Here is a 21,278-nt window from a genome sequence, read left to right as displayed (position 1 = left end):
TTTTGCAGCTCTGGCTTGCATGGACTCCCAAGCCTCCCTGCAGTCAGCAGCCTGTAACACTGGGCTGAAATCCACCACACTCAGTGAAAGCCCTTCCATGAAAGGCAGCAGGCAAGGTCACAATTTTGACTCTGTTCAAGTTAACCAGGGCTCTGACTGCCTGTACCAGGGTTCTGACCACTGAAGCAGGAGTCAGCATTGCACGCTAACCATGCAATTATCTTGCTATTGGTCTGGAATTTGTCTTGCAGACACCTGGCAGAATGGGGACATGGGAACAAGCCATAAGCAGTATCTATGCAATATGGTGTGGTGGTGCTCCATGGCAGATATTCTTCTCCTTGGACTCTTATTTCACAGAATCACAGAATTAACCAGGTTGGAAAAGACCCTTCAGGATCATTGAGTCCAACCTATCACCTAATACCTTCTAATTAACTAAACCATGGCACTAAGTGCCTCATTCAGTCTCCTTTTAAACACCTCCAGGGAAGGTGACTCCACCACCTCCCTGGGCAGCCCATTCCAATGCCAATCACTCTTTCTGTGAGGAAATTAGAATCATAGGTATAGGCTGGATGTTAGGAGGAAGTTATTCACAGAGAAAGTGATTTCCCATTGGAATGGGCTGCCCAGTGAGGTGGTGGAGGCACTGTCCCTTGAGGTCTTCAAGAGAAGACTGGCTGAGGCACTCGGTGACATGGTGTAGTTGACTGGATAGGGCTGGATGATAGGTTGGACTGGATGATCTTGGAGGTCTCTTCCAACCTGGTTGATTCTATGTTTTTACCACAAGGTGCCTTTGCACTGCACACACAGCCAGTTACTAGAGAGCAGCTGAGGTGCTGGAAATTCACAAGCTAGTTTAATCTGCTACAACTTGCTCATTTGACCTTACCACCAGGCACTTCTTTCTGCAAAGGACAAGGCACGTTTGCCTGCAAACGTGGCCAAGTGTTTTTATGCTTCAGATTTAAAGACGGCATGGCACAAACTTTGGGACTCACAGGGAACATGCTGCTTCTTGAAGCACAGTCCTTGCCTGAAGAGCAGAGCCCTCATGCCCTAACTGGGATGATCTTTTGCTATGCAGATCTAATCAGATGTGACGACATGATCTTGGAACACACAAGAGAGTCGTAACTTGGAGGGACAATCAAGGAAGGCCAGTTTGCAGTACAACTGGATTTAACCTAGGCTTTGCTACTGAAGCTTCAAGATGGTCAATGAATCACATGCAGAGACACTGATCACATCTCATCTATAAATGGAAAGTATTACAGAAGAAAGCTGCTTTTTGTGGTCCCACAGCATCATGGCTGTTCAAGTAACACAGCATAGCCCTGCTTCTGAGTAGCAAAAAAAGACACCAAGTTGACAGATTAGAAATCTAATTGAGAGGTGAAAATACCTCGAATCAAACAACATGGGATTACTTCTATAGAGTATTTTTATACCAAAATTGGACCCCAGGGCAATCAACAAACAAGAACCATAGTACAGACAAGCAATTGCAAATTGGCAAAATCAAAAACCAGATGTCGGCTCTGCACAGTAACTTGTATTCATTCCAAGAAAAGGTCATGCTCTCTATCTTGCTTTGAAAAGCAGGCAGTGAGAGATCACCTTTTTTCTAGTCTTTTCTGTGGGTTTTTAATTGCCATTCCATATTCTCTTGCATCACGTAATTTGGTTTTCCTAATTCACAAATCAGCACAAGCCAATAAAACTGTTCAAGTGACTGCAGCGTTGTTCCCAAGTTGTTTCATTGTTCGCTATTATCCCACAACTAATCCTTCAACTCAAATAAATTCATTTCCTCCTTTATTCTCCCTCTGCATGAAATACTTTTAGACAGGTTCAATCCTGCCCCACTGCAAGGGAAAGGCAAGGTTGTATCTTCCTGGAGCATGTGCGATGTCAATTACTTAATCTGCACATCATCTATCACGTCAGGAAAAAACCTTTTACATTATTTTCAACAGGTTTTGCTGCTTTGTCACATATAGAAAAGGATTCTAATGGAAATTAAAAGAAAGCAGAAGCCATCCCAGAATTAACCAGCTGTTAGATTTCGAGTTAATAAAAGCTTCTCCACACCAGCCACACCAAACTTTACCTATCTGACAATCTCCTGACATTTTGTCTAGTGCACAAAGGCTGCTCCTCATGGGGCTGAGACTTTCTGTTAATTGTTCTGCTAGTGTAAAAAATACTTAAATCACCATTATGTTTATTTTAAGACTAGGGTGAAGGAGTATCACTTTAGCACAAAAGAGGTTTCATTTGCATAAAACAAGCAGGCATCACTCTGATCTCTGTTTAGCATCCATTCCTCATCTGAAGCTTGATTCTCCACAGCTTTGTCACCTGAACAAGCACCTCCAATGGCTTTGCATGTGGTCTGTAGTGAAGTGCTCAACTCCACAAGGTGTTACACCCACTTTCTGCAGAGTGAGTAACTGTTATCTGGGTGTAAGGCAATAGTAAAAAAGCTGTCAGCACTTCGTGTATCCTCCGGGTCCTAAACCAGAAAAGCCCCATGCAGATCATGGAGTTCAGACAAAGAAACAAACCATCCTGCCCTGCAATTTGTAATTGAGGAATAAAAATACATGGTACCTTCCCCTGCTCTGTGAACATACTTGTGAACCACCGCAGCCTGGAGCAGCTCTCCTGCATGAATTGCATTTCCAGTGCCAGTGCTCAGTTCCTGGGAAAACCAAGTGCTGCAGGATGCAAACAGCAGAGATGCAGGACCAGAATGTGGTGCTGAAGAGGTAAGGCTGCAGCTCATACCTGCCAGAGCAGGAGCCACTAGCAAATGTGATGACTGATTTTGCACCACTTACATTAAGTGTTCATTGTCTAGAAATCAGGAATCTTTCCCATCTTAAGGCTCCAGTAAAACAACCCTTTTTAGCATCAACCTATGCGTGTGTCAGACTGGGAATGGGCTTTCTCAGACCTACTCATTGGATAGTCAGTCCTTTAAAACATGTTATTTGGAAACCACAGCAGCAATTTTCTTCCCAGAGTGGTCCTTGCTGCTATCATTACCCATTCCTTCAGCCTGGCACCACTGAACAAGCAATCAGAAAACAGATGCAATAAGGTTCACTGGCATAGAGCAGTTCTAAATATGAAAACACGTGTGTCAGCTCTCACCATTTACACCATGGCTAGTAACAATACAACTCTGATTAGGACCTCTGAGACACCACCTTTAAACAAGTTACAGCAACTACACTTCAGCAATACCAAGTTTTTCCAACTTAAGTTAAGCTGTGCTTAGCCCTATGCTTAGTTTCAAAGATCTGTAAGACTTCCCTCACAAAGAGAGTACAGCAAAAGGTACTAAAAGGGCAAGTTAAGAGGTGGGCAGTTGGTGCAACACATAATGCCATGAAAAGAAAGCAAACGAGACCACGTCTACATTGTTTTGTCTAAGAAGCAGCAGTACAGAACTGAAAGAAGAAAAATACCTCACAAAGATCTCATATCAGATGTCAATGATAGACTTGTTAATAAAAATCCATCAACCCATTAACAGCACCCCTATTTGCCAATTTCTCACGGCTGTCAAAGCAAGAATAGCCGGAGGGAGGAGGAGAATTTCAACACAGATTTATTCTCAGCGTGCCAACTTTCTTCATTCTGACACAGATGTTTTAAGTAAAAACAACTTGTGTTGCCTACATGTTTGTAACACAGTCATTCCTACAGGTCTCCTGAGCTGAAGAGATTGAAAAAGAATACAAATGGTCCATAATAACTCAGGCTCGGAGCCAGTAATATTGAACAGCTATAAGAAACAGAAATAACCACTCTAAATGCTTCTGTTACATGATGTAAATATTTCTATTTTCCTTTTGTGAGAGCCATTGTGCAAAAAACGCATCTCAGCCCTGAGTTGAGACAAGGAGACTCCTGCATATTCGAAGAACTGCAACACCCTTGTACCTAGTCATGGATGAGAATGGGCTTAAGGGCTAGGTCCTTGTTACGTACAGCCACCTCACAGACAATTGCCACAGCTCTCCTGCAAACAGGTGGTGTTGAAGGGGCAATCCAAACGCTGCGAGTCCCAAAAAACCAGCAGCTCCAAAAACAACAGCTCAGGTCCCACTTGTTTGCAGTATTTTAGCAAGCCAAGGCCACCTGAAGATGACAGTTCCATGAGTTGCAACATTAAAAAATATTGCAAAAAGCCTTGATTTTTGTTGTAACAGTAATCCCAGCAGACGTCCACTGTACCAACTCCTTGTTGGCAGCAAGATCAGAGTTAGGGATGTGGTCTTCATCTCACTAGGCTCAGCCACAGCCATTTGTCTGCCTACTTACACCAATCTTTCAGGGAGCAGCTTCCCTACAGTTTCTACCCATGTAGCCAGGTTGTGTTGAGGAGGACCCAAGTAATATGAACCATCAGGCCAGGGACACACATGCAGGCACCAACAACGCCACCACATGAGCCTTGCTTCCTTAGCAAGCCAGCCCAGAACCCACTCTTAACCTTCTCTCTGCTTCCAGCATGGCCACGTCTCCTGCTCTGCTGATGTAACATGAAACACAGTGCTGGAAAACAAAGGCACTATTGACTAACTTTTCTGCAGGATTAAGATGACTGTGTTAGCTTACAACAAAGATTTCAACGATTTCAACAGCGAGTGCTAAGTAACAGGAACTCGGCTTGGCAGTAAATCCAGATTACCTGTTGAAACATTAATGGCGAGTACCTTTTGATGTGGGCTGCTTTATGTGGTGCACAAGCTGAGGCTGTAATTATGCATTTCCTTTCTGTGAAACTAGCATTTAGAAGTGAAGCATCACTAGAAGGAGGTGCGCATGTGCACGTGTGTCCATGTGCATGTGCTCGCGCGTGTGCGCGGCTGGAAATGCTCCACAGCTGAGCCTGCCCTTTACTGGTGTAGCTGCACGTAGTAAATCTGCAGCAGGGCACCTCGGCCGGTTCATTCATCGTGCACCAAACCAAGGGCTAAAACAATTGCCACACTTGAGACAAATGCCAGTGTGAGTCATACCAGCTGGAGTGCAAACATGTTTGCTGTTGGGTGAGTCAGAATATCACATCCTGAATTCACAAACCTCCCTATAAATAATAATTTCCCAAATTGTTGCATTTCTTTCAGACAATGTGATTGTAAGTGAATGTGATGCCAACTCTATAAAGGCTTTCCTGACTACAAAGAAAATGTTTCTCTCCTCTTCCACAATTTGTAATTGAGGGATAAAGATACATGGTACCTTCCCCTGCCCTGTGAGCATATACCTGTGGGCCGCCCCAGCCCGGAGCAGCTTTCCTGAGTGAAGTGCATTTCCAGTGCCAGTGCTCAGTTCCTGGGAAAAACAAGAGCCGCAGGATAGAAATAACAGTCTGCAAACAGTAGAGGGGCAGGACCAGAACGTGGTGCCTTTTGTTCCTGATTACATGAAATCAAAACCATACAGGTCGATAGGCCTCTACAGATGATTTTAAGGGCAATGGCATCAAGTCATACTTTATAACAGACAAGCACGGTCCAAAATGTGTGACAGATGAGACACCCCTCCAGAAAAAGGAGAAAACTAAAAACAAAACACAGAACCTCTGGCTTAATGCATATGTTTCTTGTATCAGCACTTCTCTGATGCTGTAACTCTAACATGCTTTAGCACGTTCAGCTTTCAGAGAAAAGGAACATCATGCTGGCATGGACACAGACCAGCTGGGAGGAGGAGTGAGAAAAGCTGGAGAAGTAGTGAGAGAGGCCACAGCAGCATGCCACATGCAGCCAAGGAGGGACAGGGCCACCCTGCTCAACAGTGGATGTACACACAGTGAAACCAGGGTCCCTGCTTCAAGGAGAGCTCAGCACACAGCATACAGCAATTATTCCTCCCCAGGAGGAAGAACATACCTGGTTACAAAATGAATGCACTGTAATAATCAGTAATGATTATCCATGACTGCATTTAATTCAGGAAAACATCTGAATCGGAAGCCATGCAAGCCCCTTTTGAAGTAGGGCTGAACTTAAGGTTACGTTTTATTTATTCAGGAGAGTGCTGACAAAGACAGGTGACGTCTCTGAAAGCAAGGGAGGGTGGGGGGAACTGATTTTGTGTAAGGGTGTTTCTAACTTGACTTTCAGTTTGGAATTTATTCTTGTCTTACATGAAATGCAATCCATGCACATACAAATCTCCTTACATAACATCACAACAGTTTGGCTTTCTCTTAATTGTTTTGTGGAATAACCACTCAGAAGTTCATTTCTGTTACCTTTCTCAGGTAAAATAGAAGATCTTTTAGAAATATGTTATTGCTAAAACAATGAAATTCTCCTGGGGAAACTTCATTATGGAAATGAAGTGACAGCTTCTTTTATCTAGCCAAGCAGCAAGCCTGCATTTATAAAAGGCATTCTGTGCACGAAGTACAGTGAGTGGGAGGACATGAAAATGCTATTTTTAATTCAGATTTCAGCATTCCTCCCATACAGGTCTCCTGGAATAATAACAGCAACAACAATAATGATAATTAATAGTGCCAAAAAAAGGAGTATCATCTTAGAAGTGAGTGGCATGCAAAAAATGAAATTGTAGTGAGGGACTTGTAAGATTTGAGGATAAATGTAAGGCTCTTGCAAACAAACTGGCATCGCACCATGAATTTCACAAGATTTGAGATTTGTCCTCTAATTTTTATATGGTATTTTTTTAAAGAGGCAATAAATTATCATTATGTGCAGCACATACTGCACCCCTACCATTTGTTTTCTTTCAGCAATTGTTATTTTCATGAACACCACTAAATGATAAGTTATACGAGGAGCCGATGTTGTCACCATGTTTGGCTAAATGACAACGACAGCTTTTAGACCTGGGGAAGAAAGTAAACCCTGAGAAAAACTGGGACGAAGCAACATTTCCAAACATAATGAGAACAAGGGTAGGATGCAGACTTTGACCCAAAGCTTAAAAAACAAACAAACAATTCAACACCCTGGAAAGATCCTTTTCTGTTTCATTCACCGTTAAGGCCTATCCCTCAGGACATTGCCACAGAGCAAAGACATCAAATTAACACACAGAGGAAGCACGGGACAAATTCTTCCTCTCTCCCAGTAATTATCCAAGGGCAGAAGTTAGCCCTGATTATCAGGAAATTGTCATTCAGTTGTGCTATCATCTACTGGTGGTAATTAGGACAAGTCTTTGCATTTCACACCTAATAGAAATTAACGAGAGTGAGCAGGCAGTAACAAAATGCATGGGAGGCACATGCATGCCGAGGCGCAGTGTGAAACCTGCTGGTGTGATCACACTTGGAGTAACCCCACCGCTGGAAACCCCCCATTTCACACCGAATTAGAGCGAGCTGGAGGAATCACATACGCTGTCTTTCCCTCTCTCAGACTCAGCAGCTCTAACACTAAAACACGTTGGAGTCTGGCACTGACTCATGTTTCAAACTCAGGAGCACCCCCCAACACACGCCTGCACACAAAACCCCCTGCATACACACAACCTGCACATTCACTGGCTCATGCTGCTGCCAGTAGGTAACAACCTGGTCCAAGTGATTTCACTCCACATTTTCAGTCCAATGCAAAACCTACATCAGCATGTGGGAACTAGCACCCTTGGCATGCTATCCCCCCCAGTGAAAAATCAGCCACTTAGGTACGATCTGTTTCCAAAAGCTATTATTTAAGGACCATCCAGGGCATGCTTGGAGGCACTTCCACTCTCACCATCCTACAAGACAAATTTTCATGCCATTAACCTTTATTTGCCTTTTACACAGTAAAATTCAAGTCTATTAAAATAGAGAGTCCAAATTTGATATTTTGGTCACCTCCATCTGCTTTACATCTTACCACACAGGGTGGTAAGAGAGGATAGAAGTATGTAGAACTGGAGTAAGTTACACACACACACACGCACCCCTTTTCCTTGTTTGTCCATTGCTTGCTGCCAAACACAGTTGCTGCTGGTCGCTTGCCTAGCTTACTGCCAGCAAATGTTCAGCTGGGCATGTCACCAATGCTTAACCCTCAATAAAATCAAATTGCAGTAATACTTTGCACTCATTTAGGATTTTACATATTACAAATGCTGTAAAAAGAAAAAATAAATTAACTGCACACTCTGTAACACCCCTGCCAAGGTAAGCTGACTACTAATATTCATACCTTATATAAAGGGGAATTTCATTGGAGAAAGGATAATTGACCTGCCTAAAGCTACGCAACACAGGTGCTCCTGTTTCCTGGTTTTCTCCTCATTCCAGCAGATCAGCTTTAGCCTCTCCTGAAATTCAGAAAGAATTAAGAGTCCTGCCTTCATTTCTGCCTCTTTTTGCTGCTGAAAGGAAAAGAGGGAGCAGGTTTCTGTACCCAGGGGTACCACTAGTACATAGGTGGCATGACAGTAGTGCCTGGGTGCCTTGACTTTAAGTGGGACCAGAATTGACTGGATCTACAGAAGTCCTATTTCAATCTCCCTCCAGCAAACAAGGATTAGCTGCAGGTCTGTGGGAACACTATGAGCCCTTTTCACAATAGACAAGCAAGTTTTACTCTGCATTTGCCTTCTAGTACTACAGTGTGGGCAGCAGAGGACTCAGCAGTACATGTATATCACATGTGACTTCTTATACTTCCCCTCCCCTATAAAAAAAAAGGGGAGGGGGGCAAAAACTGAACAAATAAATGTTTTATCCAGGATAAAGGGTGACAGGACAGGAACAGTGCCCATTGCCTGCTTTTGCAGACTGCAGCCAACTCTGTCCCATGACAGAAAAGTCCATGCTGGATTTGCCTGCAGCCAGCAGTGCTGCTGGCATGTCAGGTGGGGCTGAATTTTTTAACCATCTCTTTGAGATGAAAACCCCCATGTCACAGGTTGGACAGCAGAGTAATGTAGTCAGAGATCCTGTTACAACACCAGCTGTTCACCTTGCACCACCGGCAATAAGAACAGCGTAGGCGGAATCAAACCACACTCACGACGTCGGGAATCAGTTTTTTCTACCTGTAAAAGACCTGTACTCTTGCTGTGCAGTGACATGATTAAAGCAGCAACCTTACCTGCCAGCATTGCAGATGCAATTATCCTAGGCATAAAAAAAAACAAACCAACAACCAAAAACCTTTTACCGCTAAAACTCATCCCAGTTCACAGCCCAAGTAAGCCCTACTGTTGATCAAAGCAGTTGAGTGGAAAAACATTTGAAGATGTTGATCAGCTTCTGAGCTTAAGACAAGACTTAAGTAGAAGGGTTTATCTCACCTGACCTCTCACTTTTAACCATGTTCAGCTGGGTCAGAGCCAACTTAGTGTAACCAGATCCTCAGCCCTTGATGAAGACTTTGATTGCCCTGAAGCACTAGCTCGAGCCAAAGCCTTTTTAGCTATCCCATCTAAGTGAGATGTCACCCTTGCAGATCAGCAGAGGAGCTCCACAGTGAGAGTGGATTAGCTATGCTGAACAACTCTGCTACATCCAGTTCTCACGTCGGCAGCACTCAGGCTTCAGTCAGCAATGGTCTTACATTCAGCTGCTTTGGCAGATTTCACTATGGGGAAATATCTGGGCTAAAGACAAACGAGCTGTCTCTAGGCTCAAGGAGAAAAGTGGGCTTGCAGCTTGGGCTTGGTGGGCATCCCAAGAGGTTCAGCAAGCCAAGAGCATCCACAAAGAATACCTACTCCTGCACCTCTCCCTGGCACCGGACTTTGGGGCTGGCTTTCCACTAACTACAGCGTGAGACTAGGATGAAAAGTATCAGTCTGACACATAACACACCTGCTTGTCATGATGACTTCTGCAAAATCCTCAGCAGTTGCACCCAGCAGAATGGTGTTTAAACCAGCACTGTCATAGGATGCCCTCCTGATCCCACCTGCCTGTAGACATGTATCTCAGTCTGAGGGAACAGCCTCTGCTGTGTCTTAGCAGCTACTAAACTTCGTTCCAGCAAACTTGTCTCAGAAAGCAATGAATTGCAATTTCCCAGGTACAGTATATCCTCCTTTCAGTCACTCCTCCCAAAGGCAGCAGGCAGAAGTGCCGCTAACATAACATAACCAGTGTGAAGTTGTAACAGTGTGGGAGAATGTGGCAATCCGTGGAAAATGTCATCGACCAAAAGGCAATTAGCAGCGAGTCTAAATGCAGAAGCAGAAGGGAGTGGTTTCCTAACAAAACAAGCCTTGTTAAATTAAAAAAAAAAACTAAACATCACCCTAAAACTTGGCTTTCCTCAAAAAAGCAGCATTCTCAGAAGACTGAAAACATAAAAAAAAGCCAAAACAAAAAAATCCCAAAAGCCAAACCTCTGTGAAGATTTCTGCAAAGATTATTCTTTACAGGCAGATTTGGCAGCCCTTTCAGCTCTGTCTCCTAATGCTACCGAGTAACCAAGTACAACTATATTAAAACAACAAGCAAAGTCACTCAGAGGGTTGGGTTGGAGGTTTTTTTGAGGTTTTCTAGGCCAAGAGAGGAAGCAGTGAGATAGGAAAGTTTTTAGAAGTGGGAGTTGTGCCTGCTTTGCTTCTAATTGTAGTGAAACTGTCAACCTCTGCGTTGCGTTTCAAGACTTTACACTTCAAAATCATTCCCTCTGTGCTTTGAATTGCTATACTTTTGAGCTAACTACTTCTAAAAGAGCTGTTTAAAAAATGACATCTTCAACCATATTTAATGCTGAGAATAAATCTAAATTTGCAAAGTCTCACTGGGTCCCTGCAAAAGTGCAGATTTTTTTTCCCCATTTTTTTATTTGACAACCAATGTCTTGGAAATTATTTGTGCAGAAGTTTAAACTACTTCATATCAAGACATTTAAGACAAAAATGTGTTTTTCATTTTAAACTAAAAATAATGATGGTCCTTTTACCTTAGATTAAAAAAAGAAAGAAAGAAAAAAGAACCAAAAAAACCCCAGCATTCAAGCAGCAAATAACACTGAAACCAATTAGTAATCTTACAACCTAAAATCTTACCTATGTGCAGGTATGCAGTAATTGTGTTTCAGAATGAGCTTCAGTAGCATGCAGCTAAAAAGAAAAACTGGACTAGGCTGACTTGCATTCTCCCTTATTAACCATCAAAAGATAAAGTAGGTCCATGTGCTACAGTATGCATTACAGGCACTCACTTCCCCTGGGAAGATGTTCTCTGCCTCTGAACACTTAAGTCAGGGAATCATCCCACCAATGCCAGAATGTCAAATTCATAGATAAGCCAATGTACTCAATTTCTCTCCAGCACTCAGACTCTATCAAGTAGTCAGACAGACACTTGTCAAACTGCAGGGAGCTGAGAGAGCCCAGCACTTTCCATGTGTTCTTGCATACATTTGAATTTCAGGGTAATTAGAAGGTTATGTTCCTTTCATGATGTTATGAAACAAAGAATATTTACCTTGCTTTGTTTTAATGATTTTAAAATATGGAAGATAATTTTGGAGAGTAAAGCCAGTTAAGTTCAATAAGGCTCAGGTATATTTACACTTTGTTGCCCAATGTGGTAAAACCAATTCAGAGTTAATGTTTATTGCTAAATATTTGGGGAGATTAAGAACAGTCATGTAAACAGCTCAGAGCTCAGCCAGCACCTATCTTCTACCTAATGTGACAACACAAAGCACAGGAAAGCCCCCCAAGACTGACTCCAATTTCCAAGTAATACTTTCACCAAACAGAAATTCAGCAGGACTGAACAACTTTGAAGTATTATCCTGAGGTCTGCCAAAGTTTGAGGTGTTCCAGATGTCAGGTTTCAATTTAAGCTGATCTATTTTTCATATCCTTCTGCCAGATTCTCATCTTTTTGGTTTAAAAGGAGGATAGCACAGCACTTAAACCTGGGAAAAAAGGTCTTACCACTGCTCACCAATGACTCCCTCTTGTAGCACGTGGAGTTTGCATTAATCACTTTGCAAGGAAATCCCACCCATCCTTCGCTCACTGCGTGATGGACGCTTGGCTCAGCCAAACTGAGTGGCTACAAACAAGCTCCCACATTGGCATTGGTTATGCCTGAATCTCCTGAGAAGCAGGGATATGTGGCCTTCCCTCCGCACTCCTCTCATAATTTCTCCATGCATGGATATGATTTCTCCCCGTCTCTTCCTAGTCCAACGTAAAAAAGCCTTAACTAGACAGGCAAAGTGCCTTCCACTCCAAACTCCAGCACCAACTTGGGCAAGAAGTAAGGAAATGCAGCCACGTCACATGGGAAACAGCTGAGCTACTGCAAACAGTCAGCAACTCTCTCAACTAACCAGAAAGTGCCCAACCCAACTCTAGTTTCCAAGTGGAACTGCTGCCCTCTGCTCCTCCTTCAGACTCCAGCAGAGCTGGATCACCTTCTCAAATATCCCTTTTCTGCCACAGCAGTCCAGTAAACATTTCCATGTAATCATTCCCACAGTACACGAAACCCCTCCAGGTTTGGTGTAAGGTGAGCACAGAGTTTTTGCTGATTTTGCATTTATTTTAGGCTTTTCCCTCTCCATGTCACGTGAACCATCCCTGCCTCCCAGCACTAAAGAGTTAACTGAAGAAAGAACCACCCTAGCTCATGCTTCACACAAGGGTAAGTGGACTGGCTGGCTACCAAAGCAGACTGCTAAAGACTGCACCAACCTCCTGATTTTTCTCCCTCGGCTGCAATAAGCCTAAGAATTGAATACGGACATAGACGTAAACCTGCACCACATCTGCTGATAAAGCAAAGTCTTTGTACTCACACAACTGCCGTTAACTGTACACAAAATACTTTAATTTCATGAATTCTTTCACATTCAAAAGCTGACCTGCAGCCTGCCTGAGGCAGCCGATGTTAACTGCACACTCAGCAGAACGGCACATTAAAGACAGAGGGGAAACAGATTATGCTGTAACGCAAAATTAGTCTGCTAGGAAGGTGAATAATTTGTGCAACTGTTAAATGTTCAGAGTATTCTGAGCAGACTTCACCACACCAGATTAAAATACACCTATTCTCGTTCCCATCTGAAAGGCAGTGCTAGCTAACAAGTTCATGTTATTTGTCCCTTTTACCACGGGCACAAGCAAAACTGGTGCCTGCAGGATTCTGTTGTACTTCACTACTGAACTTTTCCTTTGAATTAATTGAGGTCACTCTGCTTTGAAGATTTTTACATTCTTGGCATTGTGTTAATGATCTAGAGAAGAGTACATGTGTGTACACATACCACTTCTTCCCAGAATCTCTGGGGAAACTTCAGCTACAGATCTTGGCCATCACCACTCATGTTTCTTCCCAGAAGATAACTTTATTCTGATATAGTATTCTAATTTTAGCTTACTCTCTCCTTACATGCACACATAAGACATGGATTGTGTTTTAGCAGAGTTTCCTTGGTTAATTATCACCCAATCATTTGAAGGTTTCCCCATCACAAGTCAGGTATAAGCACTTCAGACCTACCCAACAAGACTTCATCTCTACAAAGTTTCAATTTGAAAAGCATAATGACCTGGGCCGTCTTACTTCCCTGTCAGTTCATACTATGCTCAACTGTATCCTCTTCTCAGGAAAACAAATCATGGATTCACTCGTCCCAAATTCATGACTCATGCGAAGGGACATCCCTAACAGGAAAAACAAAACCAAAAATACCACCACCACCCCCTGCCCTCAACTCTGTGCAAAAAAAAGACCAAAGTAAAAATTAAAGTTGGGTTGAGAAGTGCAGTGATTTTGCAGAGGAATTGCACACACCCCATCTACTGGCTTTTCAGAAAACTGAGAATTTTAGTAGCAGCAAGGCTACTACCTTACATTATTTACTGAGCAACGCCCGTGAGCTTAGTGCTTGGTGAAGATACAAGTGACAACCACCTACCCAAGGTGAGCCACAAAGCAACCCAGAACTGACAAAACTCTTCAATCTACAGCAGTACAAACACACAGTGTAAGCCAAAAAAGTCACCAAATCAATCACAGAATCTTGCATGTTACAACACAAAGGTAACAGGAGTCGGAAGAGAAAATACTCCAGCTGACAAAGGCCTTGGTCATGCTGTGTGCCAGCTGTACAGCCTGCCTTGATGCCCTCAGTGCAGTGACAACATCTACTAGAATGAATAAAGGCAGCAGACAAACACAGCAGAGACTTTGGTCAGTGTCGCTCATACACCACCATCGTGGCACTCAGGGAGCTTAGCCACTTAATTAGAGGAAATCACAACAGACTTCAGTCACTGAGTCAAAAAAGAGAACTCCAGTTATGCTGTGGCAATCAGGATGTTCGATTATCACTAACCAAAGACTCAGCCTAGCTCTTCTGAAAGATACCCAAAGCCAGTGCAACATCCTGCCCCTCCAGTAGTTTGCAGTGCGATTGCAAAGGCAACTTGAAGGTACTGTGGTTAAACTCAGTGCTTGCAGCAGCTAGGAACACTGGCAGTTTTGTTATGGGAATGCCAAATGGCAATTTTTTTCCCCAGTAAATGAATGCAATTAATATACCCACACTGCAATGCCAAAGGTTATCAGCCAGAGTTTGCCTGCTGATTTCTAACTCCACACTTGCAGGCAGGGGCTCACAGAAGCGACCAGCAACAACCTGATGTCAGTTTGTAGTCTTAGGAAACTGAACACATTGAGATTTATCAATACACTCTTTGTCTTAATGTGAAACTTTCACAGGCAGGTGAGCTGTTGAGGAAGGTTGTACTGAAATACGTGGTGGACCATGATGTAGACTGGAAGACTCTCAATCCCTTTTCACTTGTGACCTAGCCTGGCTTACAAATGAGTTTCTTCAGGAAGCACTTGGTATTAATAGGCCAGCGCTTTGTCATACAAATGCATAATAGATGCCATTTCTAGCAAAAGTCAAAATCACAGAACATTTATTTGCATATAGGGTCAGAGCTGCTTTGAAAACAGACTTTCCAGTTATCTATGATGTTTGAGGAACTCCTATTGCAGAAAGAAAATAGTATTTTTCCTTCTGTTACTGTCCTCATCAGGGACCAATGTGTGCCCTTGCATCTAAGTACAACCTCTACACAGTGACCAGGGGTAAGAATGATATAATGCATTAAATGTCCAATTTTAAAATAACTTGATTTAATGTCTTTTTAAAACACTGTCTTTACTCAAAGCATTTAAGCCCAACTGCTATATAAGAGGCCACTGCTGCTGCTGACCCCTCGTTTCCATTTTCTGTGCCTACAGCTGCGAAGGCATAGTGTCATTTTAAGCTGTACACCAGCCAAGAAGAGCACAGTGATGGGAAACTGGTATTTGTGTTTGTCAGTATGGGCAGAGGTGTGTCTGCACCAAGCTGTGATAACTGTCACCACCTCAGAGCAATTTAGATCTTTGCTTGTTTGTCTGCCAGGCAATCTTAAGAGCTGCAGACCTCTTGCTTCTAGGCGCTAATATCTCAGTAACTTCAGCTATACAACATTGTCAAATTAAAGCAGTGTATTCATCCGTTTCTAGGAACACGCCACTGTTTGCACAGCATATTACTCCAGCACTCAGTTTCTTCTGGACACAAAGGCATCCTAGAGGTCTTAAAACTCAGCTCTTCTTCAGCTCCAACTGGAGCCGACCCAAGTGTCCAGGCACTGGCACCAGACCCACTGCAGTGCCAAAGCATTTCAGAAACTAATCCAATAGCTGGAGAGGTGTTTTTAGGAACCCTTTGCAGAAGGCACCTCTGCCAACAAGGTTCAACGAAGTTTCTGCTGGTGACTTGAGAAGATGTATTGAATGTCAGCTGCTATGTTTACCTTCTTTAAACACTGAACTTCCTTTCAAACAGCATCTAATAGGGCAGCCTTACTGGTTTAATACTAATGGAAATTCACCCTAGATTATTTGGCTAGCTTACCTTAAAACCTTTTCCTGCTTTCATTTCCATGCAAAATAAATCAAGAATATTCCTATCAATGGCAAGCCTATAAACGAAGCTTAAGGAGATGGGGAGAACTACATTTAAAACTGGGTTGTGGATAAAGTTGCCAGAAATCCCCCAGATTAACTTAAGGGCCAGTTTCACAGATTTCCACAAGAGCTAGTTTGGAAAAAAAAATCCCAGCTCAGGGAACCGTGCTATTTAAGGACATCTGAAAATGCAATTCCTTATCTACAAAAGGCAGTTTCTTCTCAGTTGCCATCACGGTTCATTTGGCTAGGGAAAAAAGTAGCTGGCAAACTAGTGTAAAAAGGGAACAAATAAATACTGACATTTTAAGAACCGTCTCTAAGCAAAGCTGAATGGCAATGGTCAAATAACAACCAGCCAGCCAGCTCTCTCCCTATGCCTATCCGAAGGGACAATGGCTGGGAACTACCTGGATCAAGCCCGTTAATCCGTTTAAATGCAGAGATGCTTTCATGATCTCAAGGCAGAACAAATATTTCTTTTTGTCTGCACACATATTAGAAAAAAGGAAGAGTAACCACACAGCAGAACAGAGATGCCTGTTAACAAAGCCAAGAACAATTACTGCCATGTCTAAGAACCAACAAAAAAACCCAAATAACACCATATTCCAAAGGCATTTGCTCACAAAGCAAACTCACTCCACACAAGCCCAAGCACAGAAACCTGATACTATCTCATGATTTATGTTCTCTCTCAGCAGGTTGTACTGGGTCCTCCAGATTCCAGGCTTGCCTTGGGAAGCAATTAAGTTTCTAGCACTTCTAGGAGTGACAAAAGCTCTCAGTATGAAAACCTGCATGCTGTACTCTCGCTGAGTCTGCAGCCTGGCAGACTGAAACAACGGCACCCAGAGAGGTGTGAACTTCCCCCCCCCCCCTTAGACTCATCTGGGAGTGCTAGTACATAAAGAGCCATCTCTAAACTCTAAAGCTATTTCCAAATTACATCTCTATACAGCACTCCAGCAACCAGTTGTCACTCTGACTTGCAAAGTCCTTTCTCAGTCTGAAAATTCCCTTTCCTCATCAGCCCACACTAAGGAAATTCTTCAAGTTTAGCTAGGGTGAACTACTCATCAGCAAGATGAGTACCCTCATTTATGTTACAGAATGCCCAGAAACTGCAAGGAAACCCAGGTCCTGCTGTGCTACGCACTGTACATAACATGCATTAGCAGATGACACCTGCTCCATGGAGTTTACAACTTAGAGTAAGCTGGACCTAAGGAAAGGAAAGGGCAGTAAGCTATTTTACAGAAGAGAGCAAAATGGGCATTTCACACTAGTGTGGTGAATGCTGCTTTTGTACTATTACAGCACAGTAATGCGCTCTGATCAAAAAACATATCTATGCTATGCCCCTGGCTAAGTAATGCAAACAGGATAGCAGCAAAGCCAAATTACTAAACACCTTGCTCCAGAAACAAAAGCCCAAATGCTCCTCAAGCCATCAGACTGCCTGGACAAGGTACATCATCTTTACTTCCTCAAGAAAAAAAAAAGGCAAAGGCACTTCATATCACCACACTTACTCCAGCAGTGCTGCAGAGAGAAACGCTCCCTTAAAGCCAGTGCAAGAGAGAGCACGCTTCAGAGGGAGATGGGCTGACAAGCAAGGCAGCTGGGTGCACAGAAGGCTGTGTGTACAGCAGTGCACTGACCGGCTCTGCAGGAGCTGGCCACCACCGGATCTTAGCCCCAAGTCAAGCAGAAGGGCAGCTCCCTGCAGGCAGGGTGGTGAGGCATCTCTTGTTTATCATAAGGCTCCCGGGCCTAAGAGAGCACACAAGGGCAGTTACCACAGGGAGTTCACGCAGTGTTTACTCCATGGCAAACTTCCTAAGACCAGCATTTTCTCACAGCAGCTTATTTCTGCAGCTTACATTCTGTGTGTTTGGGTTTTAGATGTTGGATCTTTGCAACTCCAAATGAGTCCAATGCAGAGCCACAAAGATGATTAAGGAAATGGAGCATCTCTCTTATGAGGAAAGACTGAGAGAGCTGGGGCTTTTTAGCTTGGAGAGGAGGAAACTGTTCATAGGTATGTAAAGGCTGAGTGCCAGGAGGATGGAGCCAGGCTCTGCTCAGTGATGCTCAATGACATGACAAGGGGGCAGTGGGCAGAAGTTGAGGCATAGGAAGTTCCATGTAAACATGAGGAGGAATTTTTTTCACTGTGAGGGTGGCAGAACACTGGAACAGGCTGCTCAGGGAGGCTGTGGAGTTTCCCTCTCTGGAGATACTCAAAATCTGCCTGGATGTGTTCCTGTGTGATCTGGTATGGGTGATTCTGCTCTGCAGGGGATTTGGAAGATCCCTTCAAGCCCCTGACATTCTGTGAAATCCTGAGGACTGATGCACAGTCAGCATCTCAAAAAGTCATCAACATGTCTTCTGATAGTTTCATTTTTTTTACTCATCAGTGTACCTGTTTTCTCTCTTGCACAGACATCCAACTCCTTGAACACTGGGCAAGTAAGACACAGATCACTTCTAATAGTGTTATCTGAGACTTAACCTGATTCTGTTTCCTTGCTGACAACATCTGTGGTTACATATCTGTATTTTCATGTATCTCTCACTCACCTGTTGCTATGCAGGACTTAAAAATACAGGGGAAGGATTTATCAGGGAGACTTGCAAAAAGTGACCAGATGTTATTCTCTATCATATTGAGAAGATGGTGAGTTAGGAAAACCATTTCTCCTCTAATCTCCTTCAGTTAAAGCTGCAGTAACTCTTAATAATTAGAGATAAGTACTTTTGGGGACAGAAATGTGCATAAAGAAGCATACTGTGAGAAGTGTAAGATGCTATAATATTCTGTAACCCCTCTTTTAAAGTGCTTAGCATCTCTGGACAGCAAGTACCAAGCAACTGCAAAGCTGGTCACAAACAGTTCATTTCACACACAAGCATGTAGAAGTATGTCAAAAATGTTGAGTCAGGCACTAAAAAGACATGGAAATACCAGAAGTAAAGCCAACTGTGCAACATTTAATCTTTGTTTCTTCATTTTATGACCACACAGGGTTTTACTTCCACAGGAAACTGTGTCATTTATCGTAGAGTTGGTGTTACTGAATAAGCAACACTCAGTAGCTTGCTTCATTCTCACTATTAAAAATGGTCAGAACAAGTTTTTTCCTTATAGGTTATTTCCTGGCTGCCACCCTATTATCTAACTGCCTGGTACACTAAAATTAGCGCGTGTTCGCAACGCCCCTGTGGGAAGGTTTTTTCCCCATCACACGCAGAACTGAGACTCGGAGAGACTGAGGCTGTGGACAAAGGTCCCTTCCAAAACCAGCTACACTACTTGATGAGGTTTTCCTCCCACACACGTGCTCCGCACCAGCTGTCCCTCTTCCTGTGATGACTCTCTCCCTTCAGAAGTGCTAGCAGGCTGGTGTAAAAGCATTTTCTAATCCATTATAGTGAAAATAAACCGGAGCAGCTACAAACTACTCTTTACACTCTCTTATGCTAACCCAGTTCTGCCTTACCAGCTGGGCTGCACTCACTCCACCTCGGAGAAGACCAAAGAGGGTCATTTCCAAGGGAAGGTGTGGCAAGCACATGGAAGCCTGTGCTGACACAGGCAGACACAAAAGAGGCCATCTGCATTTAGGTGCAAGTTAAAATCATTACCAGGACTTTTAAATGCAAATACAAAAATCTCTTCCATTGGAACACTGAGATAACTCCAAGTGGAAACAGAGGACAGGACCTCACATGAACCAAAACTCCAGGTTTATGACAATTTGCATTCACATATTCATGCTGACAGCACAGCAACAGCAAGATTAAGGGGTCCGAGCCCATGGAAAAAGATGCATTCACATGAGATACCACTGTCAGTGAGACACTCGGTGAAGATTGCTTCCCCACCACTGAGCTGCTTGAATAAACTACATGAATGCTTCTCATCCACTTCATTGCCAAGTTAGACACTTTGAACAGCCTTAGCAGCTCTTGAAGCTGAACTGTGGTTTCACACCAGGGTTTTTGCACTTAATGCAGGGGGACAGCACCTGTACAATTCAGTTTGCCATCTCAGAAGGGCTACACGGCTTTATCAATCACTTGGACTGTAAAAATCAAACAGAGGTGGCAAGCTCTTGCATCTTCACACCAGATAAGACAATCAGTGTCCAGCTGCAACCTTAGGAATCACAACTCTGCTTCAGTATACAGAATAGCAATCTCTCCATGATGCTGTCTTCTGTTGCTTCAGTCCTGCTACTTCCCTCCTCATATTCTTTATCCTAATTTCATTCTGGGCCTTCATCTTAATCCCATTCCTGTCACACAATGCACTCCTGACAGTCATCTCAGCTCCAAACTGCTGTACCCACACTTGATGCTTGCAACTATAACCACCTTCTATAACAACATCTCTTTGTTGTTAGGAACAGTCCCACGTTCCCAACTTCCGAACACATCTCCCATAAGCTTGTGTTCTCTCACCGTCCTTTACCTCTGCTCCACCCTGTCTGGGCAACCAACAGCTCTGGTGAAAACATGGAAGGACAACCTTCTTCCTTTTGCTGCCTAGGATCACAGTGCTCCTCAGGAGACAGAGGCAGCAACATCCAAGCAAGTCCTTCAGCTAAAATGCAGTATGTTCAGTGCAGCACTAACCAACAAGCTCCTGCTGTGTAGGTACAAAATGAGACACTTCAGAGCTTATAAAATGAATGATTATGGATGAATTTTCATGCACATGAGGAGGTAGATCCCTAATACTGGGGCAATTCTACAGCCAGATTTCAAATATCCACCCTGAAATGTGAAGGTGGTACCCAGCTCCTCAATGAAATATCTGGCCTATTTTTAAACAAGGTACAAAAATGCAGGGCTTTGTATCTTGTTCTCAAGACAACCTGAATCATTCATGCTGAAACAGAAAACGGAAGAAAAATCAACATGAAACTGCCACTGAGCCTGGAAAAATGTCACTTTGAAAGGTTATTCTGGAAAAATAGTAAATGTTGTGCGACACTCTTGTAGGCAGTACAACCAGCTAGCCTTATATTACTTGCTATTCCCTACAGTTACTACTGAGAAAAGTCTTTTAAACAAATCCATGATGCAGGATAAAAAAAGATGAAAGAAGATTATAGGCTCCAGTGATGCCTGTATGTATCTCAACAGGAGCAACACAGACTGTAATTTAATGAGGCAATAGATGGCGAATGTTAAAGACAAGACATCACTGTATACAGAGATTTTTTGATTCAGATATGCAGGGGACAGGAAATCCAAGTGTCACAGTCACAGCCTATTTGCAAAAATTAGGAGGAAGTGTTGATTGGTTTCTATA

General features: G+C 43.2%; 1 protein-coding gene across 11 annotated transcripts in view; it reads right to left on the bottom strand.

Moving 5' to 3' along the window:
• The window catches only part of ATXN1 (ataxin 1), a 234,074-nt gene that overhangs the window by 96,808 nt on the left and 115,988 nt on the right, over nt 1–21,278 (bottom strand). The gene's annotated exons all lie outside the window — the stretch shown is intronic.

This window comes from Pogoniulus pusillus, chromosome 21 (genome assembly GCF_015220805.1).
Source record: "Pogoniulus pusillus isolate bPogPus1 chromosome 21, bPogPus1.pri, whole genome shotgun sequence".
Taxonomy (NCBI): Eukaryota; Metazoa; Chordata; class Aves; order Piciformes; family Lybiidae; genus Pogoniulus; species Pogoniulus pusillus.
This window is presented reverse-complemented; position numbering and strand designations above follow the sequence as displayed.